Below are 23,720 nucleotides of genomic sequence, written 5' to 3' on the forward strand. Positions count from 1 at the left end.
CACATTGGATACACATTGAATATATTTGAATGTATACAGTATAAATATACAATGTACACATTGAAAGTTTATTACATTTTATCCATCCATTGGATATATTATAGATGTGCAGTGGATATATTGTATCCATACAAAATAGCCATATTAATATATCAATATTATATAGCCACTGGATATATATATAGTATAATATATCCAATATATTAATATATACATATTTTTTTTATATATCCCTCTCTCCTTTTCTCCCCTATATCTTCTCTTTTTATGTATATGGAATGAGCACATAAATGTTCTTTTAATATCAAATATTTATATGACTTAATCCACATTATTCAATTCTATCCATGAAATATATATATATATAAAATGATCCAATTATTGATATCTTGGGTGGATTTAGTTGGATAATGTGGATGAAGATATGTATATATATATCTAACAGATATCTCTAATATATGTATAATACTTGAATAATCTGTCTGTTGGATTATTGGATGGATGTGATTGGATAATGTGGATGGAGACACACACACACATATATACAGTAATCCAGTTATCCATGTATGTAGTAATCCAGTATCCAGTTATAACTGGATAATGCAGATGAAAACAAATATATTTGATATACATAAGGAGTGGAAGGTGGCTGTTGGGGATCAGTGGCTGGATGGGAAGGGCAGCTCTGGGGCTCCCACTGGTCCATCCAGCACCGGGATGCTGCTCTTTCCATATTCATCATGCTGGAGAGCTCCAACTCTTCTGGGTGTTAAACCACAGGAATATGGATTTACCCACCAAGCCAGGGGAGCAAATCTTGTAGTATCTCAGGAAAATCCCTTTTTTTTTATTATTTAAAATGCCTCTGGACACCTCTTGGCCGGCCCCGCATCCTTCACCGATCGTCACATCCCGCGGTGTCGTTTGCACACATCCAGTGTCTCCCTCAAAAACTGCCTGTGCCCATTAAAGAAAAAAAAAAGGAGATAATAATTTTGGACACAGGAACAAGGGTTTTCTTACTGTAAGTGTATTTCTCTCTCTGCATAGGAGTGGAAATATTGACCCACACATTTTTCTGGGAGCCGTGAGAAATTCCCGTGGGCCATCCCCACCCTTATTCCCCCTAAAAGATAAAAGGAGGGAAAATGCATTAAAAAAAACAAACCTGCAAAATATATCTTTTTAAGAAGCTACCTGACCTCCAAGCCTTACCTTCCAGCGCGGTGCATGTGGGGTGATTTTTCCTAGAAAAATGGCGTTTTTAGGCACGTTTTGGAACTGTGTGAAGGTCCCGACAGGCTTTGCAAAACTGGGGTGAATCCTGATGGGGGGATCTTAGGTTTGATTTAACCAACTGGAGCTGCCATTTTGAGGTTCAGAAAGCAGAAAAGCACCTACAGCTGGGATGGTTAAAAAACTGGGGGCAGCTGGCAGCAGATGATGTTGAGGCGGCGTGTTTTAGCATCTCATCTGGGGCAAAATCCCGGATTTTTTGCCAAAGCAGCCGCCAGCTGCTGCTGCAGAGCTCCATTAACCCAGCGCCGGGTGCCACCAGGCCTCTGTGTCAGGTACTTGATGGCTCTTGCTAATTTTCGCCCTGTCCTTTCGGGGCTCCTGGCCATGTGGCACCCGGCCAGGATGGATGCACCCCATTGCCTTCATCCGTATTTTTCCAGCATCCTCATCCTTGTCACGTTTAACGTCCGAGCTCGGGGGTTGCATCCCTCTGAGCTTTCAGCCCTCCCTGTTTCCAGGGATTTTAAGAGCACCCAGTTTCCCCGTGTGCTTCTCCTTCCCTGGGAACGCCAGCTTGATCATGGGAATAATTTGGGATATTATTTGGGATTATTTCAGCGCAGAGCCCTGATGGTGCCAGGCTGGTGCAACCCGATGAGCCGAAATCCTTAATTACTGCAGGCGTGACCTTGCTGGGATGAGCGACCAGACGGTCAGGGATGTTCACTTCCCAAAAAAACCCAGGGCAGACTTGATGCAGGGTCTCCTGACGAAGTCAGCGCTCCCCGACTTTAATTAGGTGCCCCTCATTAAGCACAGAGCTCATATAACTGCGGCCCAAACTTCCACAGCTCTGGACTGTGACATTATGGCACTTAAATGCGTGGAAAAAAAGGCCAGAGTGGTTGCAGAGCATCACATCTCACCCTACTGGAGCTGCATCCTTATTAAAGTAATTGGAAAACCATTTTGCAATTAATATTTTTTTAGGATGCAGCATTGAATGGGGCTTTAGTGACACTCAGGGCTTAATTTATCTTCATCCCAGGGCAGAAAAATGTTGTAATGTGGCTTCCTTGGCTTCAAAGCTCAGCAGAGGAATTATTTGCTGTCCTGTTTGAAACTGGGTGAAATTTGGGTGGGTGGCTTGGGACTGGGTTTTAACTCCAGCTGTTGCATTGCTATTAGGTTTGCAGGAAAACCATGATTTTTTTGCATGATTTTCTCTGTCCTGGTGTTACTTCTGGGGGTTAAATCTAGCTCAGGTGTGCCGAGAGAGGGATGAAAAATCTTATGTTTCTAGGAAAAATCACCATTTAAAAAAAAATATAAAAGAAAAGAAAACAGTGAACCGAATTTCAAAGCATGGGGATTATTTTTTTTTAATTGTGAGGTTGGGTAAAGGGTGGGATTACTCTGCACTTCCAACAGCTGATTTACCAATGCAAACAGGTGTCAAAAAAAACCCCAAGCTCCAAGCCCCCAATGGGGGGTGAGAATGAAGTTTTCTGATGAGCTCAGGAACTAAATACAGAATTTTGGCAAGGATTTTTTTGGTTTGGGGTTGCTGTAAGCCTTAGTTAAAAGCTGAATATCCCCTGAAAAGGAGCATCACCATTTAACAGCCGAACCCTGTGCTTGGTGCAGGAGCTGTTAGCAGTGTGTTTTGCAAGAAATACTCAGCAGAAAGCACTTTCTGAGCAAAATGTCACTGAATTTGTGTGCTGGGGCTCCGTCAGGAGTGAAACAGCAAATGTTTTTTGCAGAAAAAAAACACACCATGGTTCGGAACAGCCCACGGGCTTTTGGGGGGTTGAACCGACTTCCAGGCGTGCCTGTACCATGCAGGCAGCAGGATGCAGACAGCCCCAGGCTGCCCTTAGCTCTGGAGCCAGGAGCGGGATGGACCTTTTGGGATCCAAACTGTGCCAGAAAACGTCTCTGTTTTTCCCAACTAGTTCAGTCAGGTTAATAAAAAAAAAAACCCATCGCCGCCTCGCCGGAGGGGCTGTGGAGCGGTGCAGAGCGTGGCTGGGCTGCTGGCAGCCTGGGAGACGTCAAAATTAGCATTTTTAAAAGAGATGGATGAACGTGGAATGTGGCTGAGCTTTGCTTTTAGCCAGTGTCTTTGCTTTGGTCCTGGGCAACATCTTCACTTTGCTCTGTCAGTGGCCTTGGTTCATTCCGAGCCTGCATCCCTGGATTGATTCCAGCTGCCATCCCTGGTTTGGTCACAGCAGGGATCTGTGGTTTGATTTTAACCATCATGGAATCCCAGAATGGTTTGGGTTGGAAGGGACCTTAAAGACCATCTCGTTCCAAGCCCCTGCCATGGAAAGGCACACAGTCCACCAGCCCAGGTTGCTCCAAGCCCTGTCCAGCCTGGCCTTGGACACTTCCAGGGATGGGGCAGCCACAGCTGCCCTGGGTAACAAGTGCCAGGGCCTCACCACCCTCCCAGGGAAGAATTTTTCCCCAGTATCCCATCCAACCCTGCCCTCTGACAGTGAGAAGCCATTCCCCTTCATCCTGTCCCTCCAGGCTCTTGTCCAAAGTGCCTCTCCAGCTCTCTTGGAGCCCCTTTAGGTACTGGAAGTGGCTCTAAGATCTCCCCTGAGCCTTTTCCAGGCTGAACACCCACAGGTCTCCCAGCCTGTCTCCATAGCAGAGCTGCTCCAGCCCTCAGAGCATCTCCCTGGCTTCCTCTGGACTCATTCCAGCAGCTCCATGTCCTCTCTGTGCTGTTCCCCAGGGCTGGAGGCAGCTCTGCAGGGGGGTCTCACCTGAGGGGGCAGAGAGGCAGAATCCCCCCCTCCCCTGCTGCCCATGCTGTGGGATCAGCCCAGGGCATGGGGGTTTCTGGGTGCCAGTCCAACCTCTCTCCCACCTGCACCCCAATGTCCTTCTCCTCTGGTTACACCTCCACTTTTCCATTCAGTGGGAACGTTGCTGGACTGCCCCTTCCCAAATATGATGGATAGTGACTCAACCTCAGGCCAGGCAGATGCATCTCATCGCGTCCCATGGACTTGTGCACCTTCAGCTTCCCTGGATGTTCTTGAACCTGATCTTCTACACCAGGCAGTTGGATCCTTGATGTGATCTTAGCCAGATTCTTGCTTTGCCTCTTCTGAGCATCCTCAGTTTGTATTCAGGTAGAAGTCTTAGTTTGATAAAAGCAGCATTTTTGGCATGATTCTAGTATCCTTGAGCTAATCCTACCTAGCATCCTTGATTTGATCCTTTCCAGCATCCTTGGCTTGATCTTCACCTTCCCTCCACTTTGATTTCAAACCTTGCCTTGCTCCTCATCAGCATCCTCAGTTTAAATTAACCCAGTTTCCATCTTATATATGCAAATATGTAAATAGATATATCCAGGCATTTTTTGCTGCCCATTCCCATTTTTCTCAGCAGTTTTTCACGGGAGGTCATCTCGGTGAGTGATGGGTGGCAGCTCCCCAGCTGGTGTTAAGGCAGGGGGGGGATGGTGGTCATGTGTGTGGTGAGACCTCACAAGGTCGAGCCAAGAGTCTGTTTTTCTTAAAAAGTCTGAGCAAAAAATTACCGACGAGTTGCATTTTACCCAGGTGGAGAAGGAATCAGGGTGAGAGATCAGGTTCGCCAGCACTTGGGTGAAAATTCAAGCAAAACTTTGCAAACAGAGTCTTTTTTTCCTGCCTTTTTGGGGATGCTCTGGCTTCGACGCGGGGATATCGGCACCTCTCCGTTCCTGCATCCCTGGAAAGCTGCGGCAGCCGGTTGCGTACTTGGGCTGTAAAGATAATTAAGTTGCATTTCTGTGTGTTGTTTACTGTTCCTCTGATCCAACGGTTCCCCTGGGACTTCGGCTCAGGCTTCGTTTTTGTTTTGCAAACCTCCTCGCGAGGCGCGTCCTTCAATTCTGCTCCGGGAACAATTTTAATTTTACTATTATTAAACCATCCCAGACGCTGCCTTATTATGTGCCTCGGAGCTGAAATTCCTGAAGGGGCGGGGGAACACCACTCACATCTGGGCTTGTTCTGCAGATGTTTGCTCCGCTCTAGAGAGGAGCAGACATTAAAGCCCGACGTCGGAGTGATTTTGCCCCGGGATGGGTTTGCAAAGGTCGGCACGGGATGGGAATGGCTTTGGTACAAAGAGGAGCCCCAAAACTTAGTTCATCCTCTGCGGGAGGCAGGTGTGAGAAGATCTTGTCTTGGCTTTTTTTTTTTTTTGGAAAGAAATTAATAATTTTTAGCCCGGGAAAAAAACCCAAACAATTAAAAGGAGAATAATAATTAAAAATTAAATAAAATTAACACGAAGGTTCTGCGCCGGCCAAACCCCGGAATTTTGGCGATCAAACCCCATTTTGCACTTTTTAAACTCTGATGTGGGAGCCTGAGATCCCCCCTGATGTCTGGGAGCTCCACGTGGGGCCTGCACAGCTCGGGGGTGCCGGAAGGATGGATTTTGCCAGGGGGACTCCTGCACATGTGGCTGCAGGGGCGCGTTGGCACGGCCGGGCTCGTGTTCACGTGCGGGTTTGCACGCGTGTTTGCACGTGCGTGTGCCCACGTGTGGGGGGTCATTTGCCCGTGCAAATTGGCACGTGCATTTATTTATTTGCATGTTTACAGCGTGCACTGGCCCGTTGAAATGTGGGTTGGTGTGTGTTTGCACGTGTAGGAGCCTCTCTCCACGTGCTTTTGCCAGGTGCGTGTTTGCGCATCGCACACATCCCGTTCCCGGCTCTTCCCCACACATTTGCATGTGCACACTTATTTGCATATATGCAAATGCAGACGTTGCATGGCAAAATACATCCTTTTTCTTTTTTTTTTGCCCACTAAGATCCAGCGAGGCAGGGCCGTGTGCTCTGAGCGCTCTGACCCCCGCGCGCGGCTCTCCCGATTTACGCACCCTCAGTAACTTTGTTCCCATTATCCCTAACCCACAGACTCGGGGAAGTTTAATTTCTCCTCGCTGGTAATCACCATTAAATAGAAATTGTCTTTTTCTGTGTAAACACGTCATTAGCGAGGCCGCTTTCTGCAGGGTCCAGATTTCATTTTTATTAAAATGAAACATTTTTTCGGCTCCTCACTGTGTCCGGAGATGAAGAGGATAATTTTAACCCGTTGGGTTGGCCACAGATAATTGCGCCAGTGTTTGATTGGGGCGATTAGGGAAATATCCTCTTTTCATGCGGAATTTGCATTTTCCCCCCTTCCTCCTCTGGAGTGGAGTCGTGTTTTCCTACCCAGCCAGTTTTAATGAGCGTTATCAATCCTAACAAATAGCTTTTCATCTTCACTTTATTGACTTGTTTTTCAGCTGGGATGGGCTGAAAAACAGGTCCAGGTGAAAACTCCAGGTGGGGAAAGGCACCGAATTTCAGCTCCTTTTCTCGAGGTTGGTGCTCAATAAGGGAAATCCTTTTTTTTTTGCCACTGGAAGCATCCCTGAAATGATGCAGAGAGGTTTTGGGTGGGGGGAAGGAGGTGGGTTTTGTGCCAGGGGTTGCAAACAATTATCAGCATCTTCCCCTGCCTGTTGTGCAAGGGGAATGTTCACCCTAAATCCTCTTTCTGCAGCATTTTTTTTGGTGGTCCTGGTGGGCTGGCTGCCTCCACCTCTTCCCAGGTCCCACTGGGAAAAGACCTTTCCCCCACTAAATACCCAAGAAAATACTGAAGCTCACAAATATATAAATCATTCCATATGATACATCTCACATCACACATATAATGTAATATAAGTGAATAACAGGCAATATATATTAGAGTAATACATAATATATATGATTCCCATCAGATCATATGTATAACCATATAAGGGTACAATAGAAAGTAAATAATTTATTGTTCCCATATATTATAATAAGTATCATATATCAAACCAGATAAGATGGGTATAATCTGTTATTGGAATGATAACTAATATATATTACATTTATAGAAGATATAGATGTTCTCTAATATGCTATAGATGTTATTTAGTAATATATATTACAGGTTACAAAATATATTAGAATAATATATATTAGTTATCTATCTTATATCACATATCATGATATCTGTATGTTATATATTGCATTTATAGAAGGTATAGATGTTTTCTAATGTAACATGCTCTAGATGTTATTTAGTAATATATATATATTACAGGTTACAAAATGTATTAGAATAATATATAACATATAGATATCATGATATGTGATATATATAACATAGATAATGGCATTAGGTGATGGAGTGGCCTCCCCACGTCCCTTTGTCATAACCAGACCTTGAATTTCCAGCTGGATTACTAAAAAAAGACAAATTAATTCTGAATATACATATGTATGTCCCATATACTACCCAGTCACTCCCTTTGCCTTTGAAAAGCAAACTTCTCCTTCCTGTGCTACCTGGAAAATTGTATTTTTAGAGGTGGGGAAGGAACGGATCCCCCCAAATCCGCCTCTCAGCGCCCCCAAAATGCAGATTCCCTGCCGGGACGGGGGTCCAGCCTCTCCCCCTGCCCCTCGCCTGCAGCTGCTTTCCCTTATTTATTTAAAATCCCAGCTCGGAGGAGCGTGGCCAGAGCCGGCCGCGGCTGTTCCGATGCTGTTTGCACAAGCCCACTGGGGGCCAGCGAGGGATTGTGGGGCGGGAAAGCTGCTCTGCCAGGCTGCTTCCAACCTCTTTTTCCCAAACTGCTCCAACGAGCTTGCTTTTTGCTTGCCCTTTTTTTTTTTTTTTTGCCTTTTCTTGCTTTTCTTGCTTTTCCTTTTTTATTTTTGTTTTGCTTTTCCTCCCTTTTTCTTGCTTTTCTTTTGCTTTGCCATGCTTTTTTTTCCTCTTTTTTTTTTTTTTTTTGAGAGCAGCCAGGCCTCTTCTCCCAGCTAGGAATTTGAAGTGAAAAATTCCCTTTTTGGGCACAGAGGCTTGTTTTTTCCCCCACTTTGTGGGGGCCTGGGGGGACATTGCTGCCAAAGGAAAGCATCACCTGGGTAAGTAAATTCCCGCGGTTGCTTCTGCGCCCGACAGTGTCCCACTAACATCTACAATGCCCCAAACCAGAGATTTTTCTCCTCAAAACGCAGCAGGATTGTGGCTTGGTTCTCTAGAGAGATGAAATTGTTCTGCAGAACCTATTTTGGGAGAAAGGACAGTGGGAATAGTTATTTGTGGGAACACCGGGGTGCCACGTTGTCTCTGTCACCTGGAGTTCTGCAGCTGGGACTGGGGGGGGTTCCCAAAGCATCAGCCTGAACTGTGCAGGAAACTTAACCTGTCTTACAGAGATGGTTGAACTGATTCAGCACTTCCAAAGCTGCAAACACACTGGATCATGTTGGAAAAGCATCAAACAAACCCATAGCATCCCATGGCAAACCCTTCCAACCCGCTCCGCTCCTCTGGTGCCGGCGCGGAGTCGTTTCCTTGCTGTTGCCAACAGATTAGTTCCAGTGACTCCATGTTCTTCTGGTGCCAGAAACGAATTCCCCCTTCTCTTCTTCCTTTGGAAGCTCAAGTTTAATGATGGGAATCTTCCTTTGTGATGAGGTTTATTCCTTCCCCCTTCTAACTCATCATGCTTTTATTACCGCTTAACTTTTCTTAGGTGACCGATCCCTTTGCTCGTGATCCCGAATCTGCTCCTTATTAATAAGTAAAACATTATTTTATTTGTGCCTTTTCCCTCATTGGGCTGAGCAGTTTCACTCAACACCAGCTCCAAAAGTTGCTTTAAGCCTGTTTGAAGCTCTCGTTGCCAGTCTGGGGCCTGATTATTATAATTTAATATTTCTTAAGCGATTTTGAACAAATAAAATTAAGTCTCAGAAGTGTTTTTTTTTTCAGATAAAATGCAGAACTATATATTGTGTCTGTTAGCCCTGGATATTCAGCTCCTTGCCCCGATGCCAGGAAGTATCTGTGGGGCTGATTCCTAGGCTGGATGGTGAGAGGCGGTTCCATAAGCTGGGATTAATCCTAATTTTTAATTTAAAAATTATCTAAATTATTAAATTACAAAATAATTTGTACTATAAAACCGTAAAATTGTTAGTAAATTAAAATTTTTTTTATATTTTAAATTGAATTTAAATTACAATTTTACAATTTATAAATTTATTCCTGGTTTGGGGATGCATCCAGCTGTGGGAAAACACCCGTAAGGATGTTAAACCTTGGTGGAATTCTTGGCGAAATTTAGGTTTTTTTGCCCCCAAACCCATCAAAACACGGATGCAAAACCTGGGATTTAAGGACTGAAATTAGTGTAAGGTTTAATTCTGGTATTTTCAAACCCCAGAGTTTATGTTCCCATGGCAACCAGTATTTTTATCCTCTTGGTTCGACGCCTTGTGAGATGGAGCCGTTGGGAAATGTGTTCCCTCCTGGGAGCCACGAAGGTGTTGGGGTCAGGTCAGAAGAAAAATAGACATAAATCCCCAGCAGCCAGTAAAAAAAATACGCAGGAATGTGGAGGTTGTCCCTCTCTCAACAAGCCAAAAAACCCCCCCAGTTTTGGGGATGCTTCAACCAACAGGTCACAGGTCCTTGTGCTGCTCCTCAAAACCCACCAAAAAACCCCAAAACTTGGAAAAAATCTCATTTTTCCTTTTCTGTATCATTTTTAGATGCTCTGATCTGGGATGAGCTTTATGGGCTGAGTTGGAACTCAAGGAACTGAAGGAAATGAGGGAAAATACCCCGAATTTTAAATGGACCAACATTATCTGAACTCCAAACAGTCTTTATCTGTGGAAAATTATTTAGATTGAGCAGCTTTTACTTGGTCAAATCTCATCACCACTTTATTACCCAACATTGTTTGCTCGATGCATATTATAATAATTCCTCAAGTTTTTTGGAGTTCAGGTCTGGTATTTTCTGTCATTTTATTTGTTTTTCCCATTGGACATGAACCAGTTGCTGGAATTCCCTTAAAAACAGTGAAAGTGGAAAAAAATCGTGATTTTCTGACTTTTCCATAATTAGACTTTTTGGTTGGAACTGATACCTGCGCGTTGTGCTGGCAGGATGAGATGGAGCAGGAGAGAGAAATGCAGGTATTAAGACGAAAAGAACCTTAAAACTGTAAGATTTTGCTCCTAAACCCCAAAACAAGGGAAATTTCACCCAAAAAAGATTTCCAGGAATTTAGGCAAAATCTAAATTGGGTCAAGGTTACCGTGCTCTCTTAATATTCAAATCCTAGATATTAATTAATTTTAATACTAATTTTATTCTTGTGATGAGGGTGTTCCTAGCATCAACTGCCGTGGGTGAAAAGTCCGAATTAAGGAAAAATTACAGATTATTGCGCCGTATTTTTTTCCTCTTGCCTGGCTCAAACAATGCTGTTGGCATAGAAACAGCCTTTTGTGGAAAGGTCACCTGCGAGGAGGGTGGTTGAGGTGTAATTCAAGGAGATTACAGGGGATTAGGCTCCACTTATATATATATTTTTTAGAGAGAGAGGGCGCGTGGGTATCTCAGTGTCCATGTGTATATTCATGGGTGCTTGCATAGCTACATGTATATATATTTATATATATATATTTATATATATATTTTAAAAGGAAATGTGATAAAGGAGCAATATCTGGGAGGGTTTGCAGAATTAAAAAGTCGACGAGGAAGGGTTTATTTTTTTTCCTATATTTTTTTTCCCCTATTTTTCCCCCCCTCTCCTCCCCGCCGCATGCGGTGGGGCGATATCGGAACCGAGCGCCTGCTCCTCTGTGTTTTTCACTTGGCTTTAATTAAACCTCAGGCAGAGCTGGAAAAATGTGGCGAGACGAGATAATTGCGCTTATTCCCCGCGCGGGGCCGGAGCCCGGGCTGGGGGAGAAAAGGAAAAAAAAAAAAGAGAAAAAGAGAAATTTGGAGGAGATGTAAAGGTGATGGAGGGCGGCCGAGCCGCGCCGTCGAGGATGATGTAGCTGCGAGATTGGGGATGAGAAACTTGGCCGGTAATAATTGCAAAACTGCCAGTTTTCATCCCGTTTTCTAACACTGCTTCTGGAACCAGAAAAATTGGTAAAATTCAATTTTTTTTTTTTGCAGCAACTGCCCTGGATTGCTTGCCTTTTATTTGCTTTCTTTTCCAATTGTTTTTTTTTTTTCCCATTTGTTTTGTTGGCGGCGCATGGCCAAGGCTGGAATTTAAAAGGTGAGATCACCGGATAATTGCATTTATATTGGATAAAACCCCCCACACCCTGTGCACGTGTTCCCTGCAGCCAGCACAGGTGTGGTAAAAACCTCACAGTTCCATTTCCTCCCAGTTTGCCAAAACTGATGGAGGTGAGGTGTCATCCATGCAAAACACAGGGAAAATCCGCCCCCAAATTTAAATGTTGCCTCTCTTAAAGGAGAAAAACCTTAATTTTTTTGAAGTCTTTTTTTCCCCCATTATTAAGGAAAATCAGTGTGTTGAAAACGATTCTGGATGGTGGAAGGGGCTTCCTGCACCCTGGAAATAACTGGTGAAAAAAAGGGTTCAGAGGGCCTACAATATCAAAAATCCCTTTCTCTTCTCTTTCCATGGAGCTATAACAGACCACGGTAACAAATATTTGGCTCAGATTGTGTTTTGGTGATTACAGTTTGTCAGAAAATATTGTTTGCATCCTGGAGGAAATATTGTATTTTAGCTTTGTTTTGATTCCAAGAAGTCAAAATATTGATTTTTTTATAATTTTATATATATATATTTGATTTTTCGTTCCGTGATGAAGTTCCAAAGGCATTTTCTGTTTGGACACATGGAAGCAAAAAACTATCGGCACCGTCTGCAGACATGAAATGTTTTGACATTTTAAAATGTTAGTTTCCAATTGACATTTCAACATAAAATAGCATTAAAATGGCACCGAGTGAAGCTGTTGATTCAAACCAAAAATTAAATTTCATTGAGGCATTTCAAAACCGAATGGTTTTTTTTCCATTCTGAACCAGCTCTTTGGGAAAAGGAGCATTTATTCCTGAAGAAATCAAATATTTCCCCCCCCTTTTTTGGTATTAAACAGTCCTGACCCACTTGTTGTGGGATGGTGGTCACTGCACTGGACCACCCCCAGCTGCTCACTTAGAGACAGCAAAAAAGGGATTTTTCTATCTAATTTTGGATAAATCCCCAAATAATTCACATCCACTGGAAAAAAAAACCCCCGAACTTGCCTTTATTCCTACATTGGTTGGTGGCCAACGGCGTTGGAGGTGGGATGGATCTATTCAGCAGGGAGCAGCTGCGTAGGAGATCCGCCAATAATGTCTCATCAGAGAGCTGAAAAGCTACAGCGACCCTCAAAGTCGCTTTTACTCTTATTTTTCTCAGTCCTTGCAGCTCCTATTTAATGGTAAATTAATGGGGGCAAATGTGGAGCACCAACAAACCCACCGTGTCCAGCCCGGGTGGCCCCGTGGCACGTTGATCTTGGCGACATGTTGACTTGCATCCGTTCCTTATTCATTAATTATCTCCTCTTCTCATTGATTTCAGTTATTTTTTGGCAGGTCGTGATTTTGGGCGGGTTTTGGGCATCTTGGAGGACCATCTAGGAAAAGGGGAAAGGCAGAGAGGGGTTTGGGAGTTGCAGTGGTTTGGGTGTTTTCTCTGGTGCTGGTGGAAGGGTCGAGGTACGGCGCTCTCTTTTCACTCGTCGTTGTTGGAAGTGGTGGGGAGGAGTCTTCTTGTGGGTTTTGGTTGGAGAAACAGCACTTCTGAATGCCCAAAAGGTGGTGACCATCTGCAGCTGGAGAAGGTGGAAGAAGGTATTACTTCTTCTCATGGTTCTTCTGCCATCAACCCAAACAAAGAAAGACAAAACCCTCCTTTTTTAGGGTTTGTCTCTAGATCCTCCAGTGGTGCTTGATCAGCATCTCTCAAGTGGAAATCCTCATGTTTTTTCCCTGAGAAGTCTTTACCCTCTGACTTTGTCTCCCAGGCTGCTCCTCTTGGAAGAGACCTCGTGGCCTCTTTCCGCAAGTTAGAACTAAAAAATATTTAATAAAGAGATGATTTAAGCTTTGGGAGAATTTCCATATGAAAAATTGCCATTTCCACTGGGTCATACAATCTTTAGGAGGATCTTCTCAGATTTGACCAGAATTGATGGCCAAGGCTGCAACTGCAGAGCACTCTTTCCACCCAAATTGGTTATAATTATTCTCTTTCTGGAGGTTTCTTGCAGTATCTGAAGTCACTTTATAGTGGCATTTGATTTTTATGGCATCTTTAGGCAGTTGGCTTGTGTTCTGCTTCTTCATCAGCTTGGGGCTGGGTCTTCTCTGTAGGACCAACCCTTTACTCATTGCCATTGCAGTCAGCAGGGTAGGGTTGGGTCTTTGAAGGGTTGAGTTGGAGTCATCAACACAGAGCTGGGTCTTCTCTGGAGGATCAATGAGTTACTCATTGATGTTGTTTAATAACTACTCAAATTGTGTCAGCAAAAGCTTCATAACCATGGTTTCTCGGGGAAGCAGAACATCTATTTTCAACTTCTTTCCACAGTTTGCCCTTTTCCTGCTTGGAATTTGACTAAAAATAGGGAAATTCTCAAATTGCTTGGAAATGAAAGTAGTGAAAGATCTGGGAACATCCTGATGTTGCTTTCTTGGACTTCCATTGGCTTCCATTCATTGTCTTCATTCATTTTCTTTCAATATTAATCAACATAAGTTAATGTGTCTATTAATGTGTCATGTGTTGACACCACACATGACCCTCCACAAGGTAAATGCTGCTTGCTCTCAAACTGTCAGCTCTCAGGAAAAAATCCGGAAAACATGCATCTTTCCACGAGAAACATCACATTTCATGGAACTGCATTTTTTAGGGAAGACCTCCGTGATTTTTTCCAACGTGCATCGAGGGCGGACATTGGTAATAGCACCTCGTACCGAGGGGCAGAGATCACATGCAGCTCAAATCTATCATAGCCTTACTGCAGGCTATTAATAGTTTATTAACTCCATTTAAACTCTGCCTTAATGCTCCTGGTGTGCCAAGTGTCTCTGTGTAGAAATTATTAAGAAAAGAGGTTTTTTTAATTGAATTATGGAGCGGTGCTGGGGCACTTTTGCAACCCGCGCCGTGCCCTGCAAATATTCTGTGTGCATTTGTGTGCAATGTAATATTGGTGAATCTGGGGGGGGATGTGCTCCCTGGTTGCATAGGGATCGAGCCATCTCTGGGAAAAAAGTGTTTCTCAGGAGGTTGTTTCCAGCAGCATTTCTGGCTGAGCCAACCCACAGCCTGGGTTTTTGCATGAGCAGCCCAAAGTGAGCTGAAGTTTGCAGGGATGAATATTTGGAGCTGATCACCTTGGAGTAACTCTGGTGAGGGGAAAGCCCTGAGCTTTAGAAATCTATTCCCATCACAAGAAAAGAAGAGTTTTTCCAGCCTGTTCCTACTCAAAGCTTGAGGAAGGGCGTGTGGATGGCGAAAAATTCCACACTGCAGGAACATTTTGTGCCTCAGAGATGGGAACTTACAATGTATATCTGCTCTTATTGCTGGTCCCCTCATTGAATCTCAAGCACTCCCTTCCTGCCCAAACACAGGAAAATACTTTTAAAATTCGTTTTCTGCCCCTCTTTTCACTTTGCTGTGATGTTTCTTTGTCTCTCGTCGGTCCCCGGGTATCGAGAGTCAAGCCGGGACATTAATATTGATGCCGACCTGGGTTATTAGGAGCTGCATTTCCGAGTGTGCCGGCAGCATATAAATACTATTACCGGGTAATTAGTGAGCATCAAGCTGAGGCTGGATTGAGCAAGGCTTGGTGTCCTACTTTTGGGGCTTTTTTGTTGTTTTTTTTCACTGGATTGTTGGGGTTTTGCCCCAAGATGGAGATGGAGAAATGGAAATCCCAGCTCGGGCGCACCTGGGTGCTCAGTGAAACAGAAGGGAAAAACTGGAGGAAAAAAATATCTTCCAGGGCTTTTCCTTTCTGAAAATCTCCTGTATTTGAAATGCAAAATAATTTTTGAGTTTCTTATTCATTTTCCTTTTTTTCCTCCCCTCTTGATTGCTTCTATCCCTTCCTGCTGGATTTCTTGGTTTGCAATTTCTCTTCCAATGCCCCACTTTAATTTTGCTCCTCTGGTGCTATAAAAGTTTGGAAAAGCTTCAGTGTTACCAAGGGGCAAATGCAACCTGGATACTCTGCTTGGATGCACCTGAAAAATAGGTGCTGCTTGCATTCCTCACTCTCCAGCCCTTCCTGGATGTGGGAAACCCTTTTATTTCATCCTCTCCCCCTTTCCCTTCTACGCAGTAAATACAAAAAGGGTTTTTCCATCCAAACAGGGGTGAGGAGACATCCCAGGGTCATCAAACCCTTCCCTTTATCCCAGAGTGGGGCTTTGATTGAAACGCCATGTGAATAATTTAGGGGGGTTTTGCATCTTTTATACCTCTGAACTCCCACTAAAAGGCGTTTTGAGTTGCTGCTGCTGGCGAAATAGTGTCTGAAGGTGAACAACCCCTCAATTTTGCATGAACTAAAAGGGGATGGGGATGGGGAGTTGGGCTTTGCCTGCAAAGGCAGGGAGCTTTAGTGCATGAATTTCTAGTATTAATGTGGGAGCAAAACAGTGGCTCCCTGCTTTGGGGGGTAAATCACTGCAGCTCACTGCACCCAGGGATGCAACCCCAACTTCTTGCCCCATGTTACTGTCCCCCCTTTTTCAGTTGCAGCTCAGTTGCCAGCTTTCCCTCAGCATGGGGGTGTTCTGGGTCAAATCTCCTCATTTTCAGAACCTCTTCATGGGTTGAGGTTTTTAATAGGTTTGCTGGGAGAAGGTGCAGCCTCGTTAGCGGCGCGCTAATGGGAGCACGGCTGCATCCCCCACCTGTGGATGCTCACAGAGGGTTTTCATGGTGCTAAACTGAAAGAGAGGAGGTTTAGATATTAGGAAGAAATTCTTCCCTGTGAGGGTGGTGAGCCCCTGGCACAGGCTGCCCAGAGAACATCCCTGGAAATATCCGAGGCCAGGCTGGGCGGGACTTGGGGAAATTTGGTTTAATGGGAGGTGTCCCTGCCTATGGCAGAGGGTTTGGAATTAAATGGTCTTTAAGATCCCTTCAAACCCAAACCATTCTGGGATTCTGGGATTCTCTGACTTTTCCTTTTGGGGCCGACTGCCTCCCAGGGCTATGTGAGCAGCAGTATGTGGGTTTGACAGGGTGTCTGCGTCAAGCTGCTGGAAAAGATTTTAAATTCCCGGCTAATTTCTTTTCCTTGAAACAAATGAATCTTCCGAAGGGCCTTTCCTCACAGCTGCTAAGCCATTTAATTTATCTGAGTCATTTACAATTTGTGATGGGGCTGTTAATAGCCTGATGTGGGGATCAACACCACTTAGACGCAGGGGTTGGTTTCTTTCTCTCTCTTTTTTTTTTCTTCTTTTTCTTTTTTTTTTTTGTCCTTTCGGGTTTTAATTTCTGGCTGGATTTGCCCCCAGAGGCACAGAGCTGTGTTTGGAAAACGTCAGCTCCGTCTCCCCAGCCCCTTTGTCATGCTGGGGCAGCTCGGGCTGAAAGCGCAAACCGCAGGCCACCCATGGGGACGTGCTGCCCTGCTACTACTTAACTGCTTCAAAGTACCTGTCTGTGATATGAAACATGCCATAAAATGAATATATTCCAGATGTTCCCAGCCAGTTCCCCTCAGCTTCCCCAGCCACCTGAAGGCAGCCGACACAGCGAGGTTCCTCAGTCCCCACTGCCTCGCTCGCTGCCAGAAGGAGCAGAGTGGTGGCTCATTTGGGGTTGCAGTTTGGGAGGTGGCCATTATGGGACCAGAGTAGTGCCCCCAGGTCCTGCTCACTGCAGGGTGGGGTGAAGACTCCAGCCACTGATGTCCCAGGGGGTGATTGCCCTTTGTGGCATTGGGGAAGATGGGGTTTGCATCCTTGGGTTGTGGGGGGGCTCTTTGTCCTCATAGCTGGGGGGGGTCTCTTTTTCCGTGGAAGTTCTTTGTTCTTGGGTTGGGGTATCTCCATCCTTGGAGTCTGCAGAATCTCCATCCTCAGGGCTCTGAGGGTCCTTGAGTTTTGGGGATATACATTCTCAGGGTTGGGGGTCCCAATACTCATGGTTAGGAGGATCTCCATCCTCGAGGTTTGTGAGTCTCCATCCTTGGGTTTTGGTGATCTCCATCTGCAGGGTTGAGGGATTCCCATCCTTGAGGTTAGCTGGATCCATCCTTGTGTTTTTTGGAGCTCCATTCTTGAGGCTTGGGCATCTTCACCTTCAGAGCTGTGGGGGGGGTCTCCATCTGTGGGTTATAGGGATCTTCTTCCTTGGGTTTGGGGGGGAATCTTCATCCTTGGGGTTGGCAGATCTCCATCCTTGGGGTAGGGGGATCTCCATCCTTGAAGGTTCTCCATCCTCAGGGTTGGGGGAATCTCTACCCATCTCTGTCCTCCATCCTGGATGAAGCTACAACCCACAACCTCCTTCATACCACAACCTCCACCTTGCGTGGGAGCTGTGGGTGGGTCTGGCCAGGCTCATACCCTTGGACAACTGCCATTCTGGGATGTTTGGAACCTCTGAGCAGGCCAGGTTCCCAGCCTTCCAGCCAGCTCAGCAAATATGACCCTAATTTATTTAAAAGCTCCAGAGAGAACACGTTGGGGGAGGTGTTTGCTGTGGAATTGGGGATGTCCAGGAGACACGCCAACGATTTCCTTGGTACCCTCTGTGTTAGGTACTGGTTGGCTGGGAGGACCATGGAAAAGCTGCAGTAACAACCATGTAGAAGGCAATGAAGTAGGTACAAAAGCTAAAATTACTATTCATGGCTAATATGTTGCATGGCACTAATTAATTTTTAAACAGTCTTGCTGGGGACTTCATTGCTAAAACATGATGTTTTCTCCTCCGGCACCATAACTGTTAACTCAAAACAAAGCAGAAGGAAGTCAGGAAGGATGAGGAACTGGGGATCAGTCAGGCTGCTTCCAAATTGCCTGCTCTGATGGCCAAATCCTGCCCCTGTGCCTGGGGGGGACGCTCTGATGCTCTGTTACACCCCTCCACAGGGAATTTTTTGGGGGTGGGGAGTCAAATCCAGCTTCCTGGGAGTGCAGAAATGTTGTGTCTGAGTTGTGAGCGTGCTGGGAGCAAGGGAGAAGTTATTTTTGACTCTGTTCTCACCTGTCTCACTTTATCCTGTGAGCGTGGCTTTCCCTGGATATTTTTAGCCATGTTTTATTACTGGTCTCACAAGGCTCAAACTGGGGGTTATTGCCATCACACTCACTCACACTTAAGTTATTTAATTCAGTCTTTGTGAGTGCTAAGAAAAGACTTTCCTCAATGTTTTCATTGCTGCTGACATCTAGATCAACACCCAAATATATTTATTTGACATTTCCTGTCACTCAGTCTATGACGTATTGCCCCCAAAATGGCCTGAGCTGGTAATACTTTATCTTCCACTTAAGTTTAATTATTCTTTAATTGTTTGGACGCTTTTCTTGTCACCACTTTGAGTTCACCTGGTAATTCCAGCCTTTTAAGCTCCATCTTCTCCAAAAGAAGGGAAATTGAGCGAGCTTCTGCAAAGTTTATTTAAAAAAAAAAAGAAAAAAAGAAAAAAAGATCGAGTTTGGTGGTTTCATTTCCACCTTTTTTTTAATTTTAAAATCAGTAAATGTGGCGGCTCGGGGGGGCAAACCTCCCCCCCGGCATTCTGTGGGGGCTGAGTGTGAAAAAAATTACAATTGCACCATTGAAAAGGGTTGGTTTGGGTTTTTTTTTTGGTGAGAGGCTTTGCCATGTGCTGGTAGCAGCCCCGGGGTCACGGAGGGCTGCGAGCGAGGGGAGCTCACGCACCCCCAGACGGGGCCATTTCTGTCTCCATCTGGGAAAAGGGATGTGGCATCTGGTTTCACTCCCAGCAGCTGGCAGCTTGAAGCCTGTGTTTTCTGCGTGGTGTGGAGTAAAGAGAAAATAAAGTGTCGAATTGTTTGGCATTATCAAGGATTTCTGCTCCCCAGGACTCCTGCATAAAGAGATGGAAATTTTAGCTGCCGGAGCCAAGAAACACACAGAAGTATATGAATTTATTACATTTTATCTCATTCCCCTGCAAACAGCGCTGGAAATGTCAAAAGATCATCTATTGTTTCATCGTTTAGAGAGAATTTTTGTTTTCCAGTTGTAATTTCTTTGATGCCTGGCTGTGGGGAAGGAAGAGAGATTGGAGTTGGGAGCTGGCAGGGCTGTGGCAGGTTGAACGTGCAGGTTTGCCTGGCCATGGAGCTCCGTGCATTTAAATTTCTCACATCCCAGGTTTTTTAATTTAACAAATGTAATTAAGGCTGGGGTAGGTAGGTACTCGGATTATTCATTTGCTCCAGATGGAAAAAAAAATTAAATTGAATGCAAATTCCGTAATCAGACATGAAGTTGAGGATGTCAGACGTGATGGGGAGGTGTCAGCACATTAATCGGACCGCTTTCCCTAAACAGCACCCGAACCTAAGAGCCAGGGATTATTTGAATAATTGAGGTGGCATTTGATAAGATATCTGATTGCTGATATCTCCTTAAGACGGAGCCCTAATTGTAATTCTCCATCAAGAAGGATTAATCTGCGTAACAGGGTGCCCTGGGAATAGTGTGGTGTCAGGCTCCCTCCCTGGAGTTTTGGTTTTTTTATCAAGGGCTGCCATGCCCAGGGAAGGTGCCAAAGAGATTTATTACTTCTCCTGTTACTTTATATGTGAGCCAGGATGTCGTCAGGTAGCACAGCTTGGCACGGGGGATCCAGACATCCAAGGCTGCCTGAGTCCCACGGCCGCCAGCGCTGGATCTGTGCTTTGGAGGTACCTCCCATCATCAGACAAGGATGCATCATTGCATCTTGATGTCACTTCTTTGTGTCTTCTAGACCTTTTTTTCCCCTGTAAAATGAAGACAAACTGTCCTGACTTCAGCAGCTGTTGGAGGACCATGACTCCATCCACAACATCATCTGATGGGATCCAACCTTGATGCTCTTGGAAAACTGTTGGGGGTTGATGGGCATTGACTCCCAATCAGCCTTGGCTGGGGTGATGTCATGATTCAGGACTGATACCCCCCAGTTTAGTGCTTCTACTGAGACTCTGCAAACCACGCTCCCCCTCCCCTGTGGCGGGATGGAGAGGGGAATTGGAGACACAAAAGGCAAAGATCACAGGGTGACAGGAGAACAATTTACTGGAAACACCAATGAGATAAGAAAAAGAGCAGTAACAATATTAATAACAAAAGTGTACAACCAAGTGTCAGCTGCCAGATTGAGTGGAAGCTCTTCTTGCTACCTGTCCTGGTTCCAGGGTTCATTTTTGCAGCTGTCACTTGGTTGTAATCAGAGAAAGCTTTTCTTGTGGAGTTCTTTTTACTGCCAGCACCACTGGCTCCTCTTGAAACCAGAAGGGTGGGGGAATGGGGGTGGAGTTTCTCCTTGAATCCCACAACCTGGGCGAGATTAGAAAGGATTTAAAGCGGTGAAAATGACAATTTAAAAAAAAATTAACATATCCATGTTGAGGATCCAGTCTTGCAAACAAATAATCACGGTCTTTCCTTCCCTTCTCCATCTAGCAGCAAGTGAAAAAAAGAAAAGGGAAAAAGAGAGGAAAGAGGGCAAAGGGATAAAGAGTTTGCTGGTGGGTTTTTGTTGTCGGATTTGTTTGGTTTTTTTTTTAAAGATTGAATATTTTGAAACAAAATGTAAAGGCAAATCCTTCCCTGTGAGGGTGGGGAGGCCCTGGCACAGGCTGCCCAGAGAAGCTGTGGCTACTCCATCCCTGGAAGTGTCCAAGACCAGGTTGGACAGGGCTTGGAGCAACCTGGGCTAGTGGAAGGTGTCCCTGCCCATGGCAGGGGGTGGAACAAGATGAGTTTTAAGGTCCCTTCCCACCCAAACCAGTCTGGGATTCTGTGAACTTCTATGTAATAAAAAAAAAGGAGATGTTGGGAAGAAAATAATCCTTAGCCCTCCTACAGTCGGTGGGTTGCCCAGCAGTGATGAGGATATATTGTATTTTTCCTGTCTTTAAGTAAAGCCAAATGCAGAGATTTCTCATTTCTTCCTTTTGTCCTGCCATCCCACCTCCTCCTGTGGCCACTCCTGATAAATGGGTGATTTTAGCCAAGCTCTGGGCGGTGCATTCCCGACCAGAAAAGTGTGATTTCCCATTAAAACCAAAAATTTAAAAGCCCCAACTTAAATCACTTGGGTGTTATCTTAAGGCTGCAAATTGCTTGTTTGCTCCTCCAGCTGGAGCTGTTAATTCAGAACAATTAAGGCACCCTTTAAAACCCAGACAACACGTGTTGGTGCAGTCCTGGGGAAAAGAGCCTGTTTGGGATGGAGCACCTCAGAGCTGGCAAAATTGGATGAATAACTCCAGTTTGTCTTTCCTTTGAGATCCTGGCAGGTGTTGTGGGGAATGACATGGACACTGGGGAGTTTAGCCCCCAGAACTCCTGTTGAATGCTGTGTGATTCTCAAAGCAAGAGCCAGCTGGGTCTCTGGATCCAAGTAGAAATAAAGTGTTGATGATGTTTGTTGTTGGGATGAACTGAGAGAGTGCTGTCACCACCCTGCCCATCCTTCAGATATTTCTCCTTGATGAAGAAATATTGAATCCTAGAGTGAATCCTAAAATAATGCCTAGATTTTTTGAGGAGCCTCTTTGCAATGCCATGAAACACCTCCCTGGCCGCATCCTTTAAGGCTTTTTGCAGCATCATTCTGGACACCTGCCATCTATTTTCTCAGGTTCCCTTCTGAGTTTTGATGCAGGTGAAGAACAAAAGCCTAAATCCAGAAATAAACCCCAAAATACAGCAGTTCAATCTGCTTAAGATACTGAGGTGAGATCAACCTGCTGAAAATATCCCTGGGCCAAGGAGCAAGGAGGACATAAAGCACTGTTAGACTTCTGTGGGATGCTGTGCAAAGATGCAGTTGTTGCATTTTTGCAGCCCAGTGGTGGCTTATGGGATGGTCCATCCTTATTTCCACCTTTGCCTGCATTCATCCATGTATCCTTTCACCCATGGATGTACCTGTTCATCCCTGCATCCTTGCATCCATATGATCAGATGCACAGGATGAGCCTGTGTATCCATACTTCTCTGCATGCAGGCATCTCTAAATATATGCATGCTTGCATCTGTGCATGCTCACATCTGTGCATCCTCACATCTGTGCATCCTTGCATCCGCCCATCCATCATTTTTGGTCCCATACCTCTGATCATAATTGTACACAAATTTTATAAATAGCACCCAAGAATTTGTTTTAAATGTGGCAAAAAACCTCCACAGATCCAAATGTGAATCTTTACAGGAATTGGCATGGCTCAACACGCAGCAGCTTTTTGCATCCCCTACAAATGATGGGAAAATGTGCTTTTCCACCCCAAAGTTGGCGCTAGGGTTTCGGGTTTGGGGACCCCTGTAGCATAAGCCCCTCAAAACCTGTGTCTGCCTGAGCTGTGAAAGCCAAGCAGGTCGTCTTTAAGAGCTTTCTCTGCAAAGCCTTTCCTGTTATTCCCCCATCCGAGGAGGATGGATGTAGGCAGCATCGGCAAATCTGAATAACTAATCAGAGTCCTCATTAACCCCCCGCCGAGATGCTCAAACATTCACTTTGCTGTTTGTGAAGCAGGAAAAAAAAAAAAAAAAGAAAAAGGAGGAAAAAGGGGGAAAAAAAAAACCCCCTGCACAAGCCACCCTGCATTAAAATTGATGTGTTGTTAATCCCACTGTTCCAGACCTCGTGGGTACTGAATTTTCCTGCGTCTCGCCCGGGGCCGAACGGTGTGGTGCTGCTTCTGGGGGGCACTTTGCCTTTCCATTATTTATCAGCACGGCAGAGCTTTTGTTCCCTGGATCCAGATGTGTTCACGTGTGCACATCCTGGCTGAGGGTGTCCAATATTTCCCTCCATATCCCTTTGGATAATGGGAGTTGCCTGGGGTGGGTCTGCACCGTTGGACTTGTCTCTCCCGGCCGTGTTTTGCCTCAGAGCAGCTTTGCTTTTGCAGAAATGCAGGAATACTGCACGTGTCTGGGCATGTCTCCAATCTTTCACTCTCTCTGAAGAACAGTGGGGTTTGTGCATCACCAATTTTAACTTGTGGGAGCAGGGAGGATGAAAACACCGTGTTCTTCCTGGAGCATCCCCAACACCCGGCCCCAGCCCTTCCCCAGAAGTTGGAGGTGCTACAGAAATTGCACCGTGGGGGGAAAAACTCAATACACCAAAGGTTTTTATCATCATAGTCCTCATCATAGATGGCAGCAGGTGTTGCCAAAGTATTTGGAGGGTTGTGATCGTCTCTTGGAGCTCCTTGAAGGGTCAGTGGAAATTTGAGCTTTGGTTTCTGCATTTGTAGTGTTTTTCTCACATACAGGGTTTCTTCAGTTGGCCCCGTGGGTGTGGAGTTTGGGGCCTGTACGGCTTGTGTGGGGTA

General features: G+C 45.1%; 1 protein-coding gene across 4 annotated transcripts in view; it reads left to right on the top strand.

Moving 5' to 3' along the window:
* The window catches only part of PKNOX2 (PBX/knotted 1 homeobox 2), an 86,375-nt gene that overhangs the window by 22,952 nt on the left and 39,703 nt on the right, over positions 1 to 23,720 (top strand). The window contains exon 1 of one of the 4 annotated variants that reach the window (XM_064634544.1): positions 11,325 to 11,397. The exons of 2 other annotated variants lie outside the window; for them this stretch is intronic. The gene's annotated coding sequence lies outside the window, so the exon portion shown is untranslated. Of the gene's footprint in view, positions 1 to 11,324; positions 11,398 to 17,947; positions 18,010 to 23,720 lie in introns of those variants that run through there. One more of the 4 variants, XM_064634542.1, reaches the window with a different exon arrangement.

The sequence above is a fragment of the Pseudopipra pipra genome, chromosome 23 (assembly GCF_036250125.1).
Source record: "Pseudopipra pipra isolate bDixPip1 chromosome 23, bDixPip1.hap1, whole genome shotgun sequence".
In the NCBI taxonomy this organism is placed as follows: domain Eukaryota; kingdom Metazoa; phylum Chordata; class Aves; order Passeriformes; family Pipridae; genus Pseudopipra; species Pseudopipra pipra.